This window comes from Amphiura filiformis, unplaced genomic scaffold (assembly GCF_039555335.1).
Source record: "Amphiura filiformis unplaced genomic scaffold, Afil_fr2py scaffold_73, whole genome shotgun sequence".
Classification (NCBI taxonomy): domain Eukaryota; kingdom Metazoa; phylum Echinodermata; class Ophiuroidea; order Amphilepidida; family Amphiuridae; genus Amphiura; species Amphiura filiformis.
In genome coordinates, this window is record NW_027305537.1 from 306983 (window position 1) to 309581 (window position 2599).

Genomic DNA, 2599 nt, shown 5'->3' on the forward strand with positions numbered 1-2599 from the left:
AGAGCTATCTTAAGAACTACTGGATCAATACTAGGCGTGTTTGTACTCATTTTAATACAATTTTCATGCTGCTTCCAAATATGGTCATGAAAATTTACATTTCTGTAATTTTTTAATTTAAAAAAAATTGAAACTTGTCGTCTGCAGTCGACACCCGCGTGAAGAGAGTTAAAAGTACTTAAAGCTATATTGTGATCTTGTCAATAACTATTAGTCAGTGACTTGTCGTATTACTTAATAATAATTTGACAAACTATCATGACTATAGTCATAGTAGCAATCCTCGTAGTAATGATGTAGATATATTAGTAACTATTAACCAATCAGCGCGTACGTACCCATCTTTTATGAATGAGTAAGATGAGCGACCTTCTTTAAGAGGTGCATACATTAGCTAGCCGGGGGGTTTCCTCATACGTTGACCAATCACGGCATTAGCTGATGTTTCCGTGTATATCACATGACAAATAGCAGTTTACAGGTAATTTCCCATTGTATATTGACGGACTAATCCGTATACAGTATTCGTCACGATGCTCAAATCATTAAGTAGTAGATAAAGGGTGAGAAACAGACCATTACCATAGATAATCGGTGTCTTGTTGAGGTATGGTGAGCATGTTAGTCGCTCGGAAGGCGAGACCCCGAACCGTTTATCTTACATATACGGTGAGCCAAAATAAACGAATTTGTTGTTATGGTTTATTCATTTTCCAAAAGACAAACTGGAAAAGCTGATATGATTATCTTGTGTAAGTTTAGGGTTTTCCAAAAATAAAAACACACCGAGACAGTGTAATATTCTTCCCGTGTGTCCTGCGTTCGAGTCTACGAGTCTTATCAAGTATCAATTGCAAGTGATTTAATCAAATCAATACAGCATTGATTTTAACGGGAGATTCTATTCAATTCATTTGTGGTCCTGTCCCACTCGATAGCCTTATTTAATTCTTATTATTAATTCTTTATACATATTCGTAATATTAATAATGAATATGTAAATAGTTCAAAGGTCAAATTACCAAAGTGGGGAAAGAAATACAATAGATAATGGAACAAAAGAAGAGGGCTACACGTATATAAGTGGATAATACAGAAGAAGAGAGAAGAAAGTCCCTTTCTGCACTAGGAAGGATTAATAGGGTTGCTATAACAAATAATTGTGTTTAAAAAAAACCTGGTCATGGGTTATTTCACTTAAAAACAAAATAAAAATGAGTGAACTATAAAAAGGCCAGTTAACAAAGGTCGGGCATGTTTTCCAAAATCCTTTGAAATATTTGAATGATAGCAATTTTTGACCAATCTTACTTCAGAAAGAATTCTATTTTACCACTTACTCTAGTCGCATCCACTTGACGGATCATATTAGATATAAAACAAAATTCGAAGGTCTTTATAATTATGGCCAGTGTACTTTTACTATACGCATTTTTGGTACATTTTGGTTCCGTTTTAGAATCCTTCATTACGTCAACAGTGCCTTGAAAAACTGAAGCAGAAATATATTATACTCGTCATCCTAATCGTTCACCTGTTTAATCATCCAATAGCACAATAGGACTTGGTGCTATTGTGCTATTGGCTATAAGTGAAGATTAGGAAGACGAACATATAATATATATCATGATATATGACCTGTGATTTTGGTTTTTCACAGGTCTTTCTGCTGCGTTTTTGTTACGCAATGTCCACGTAACACAAATTATCATTTCATCTGAGAAAGAGTTGGTGTAATTGTTCGGTTCCAACCATAAGCTCAGTAGTGTCAATGATTTCAGTACACTGCAAAAAAGTTGATGTGAATCATTGTTGGGCGACGTCTTCTATTAGTTTGTTGTTCAAATAATATTCAATAAAATGTGGAATTGATGACATCAATCAAAACCCGACATCGAGAAATACATGATTGATAAAAAGGTGGGCGAAACAAAAGTAAATTCTACAACGTTGGGCATTTTTTTCCCGTAAATTTTATTCCCTGTACTTGGAGCTGGTGGTAGGAAAGAAAAGCATACAAAATGGATCCACCAGCTCCCACATCACAGTTACATTACCAATGCTATACAAGTATAAAATTTACCGGATTTTTATAGAGAGAAAAATAATATAACATGAACGACAATGAATATTTAATGGTATACAATGAACAAATTATTTTCTAAATAATTACAGACAGGGCAGGAAACGAAATGTATTAACATAAAATATATATAAAGGGTTTATACAAGGATTACGTGACAATGTTTACCCAACCTTCCCAAAGTTGATTGAAAATTTGTCTTTTTAAAGGGCAGGTCTATAGCAAAAATAACATCATATCATTTGCAAGCTAATATTATGAGGACAATGAAAATGACTCCTTTTTTGAGAAAATAAGACGTTTAAAATTGATATTCCGCAAAAACCAACTTAAGCGGTGAGTTCCTTCGAACGAGACAGATTTGGCCTAGAAAACCGGTGACGTCATGAAATGAGATGTGCCCGCTGTGAGAAAAGGGACTATAAACGCTGTCAATGGACAGAACGTATACTGTTGCTGTTCACAGAACAAAATTCCAAATTAAGTATTACAAATTTCATGGTTTTTAAACCTATG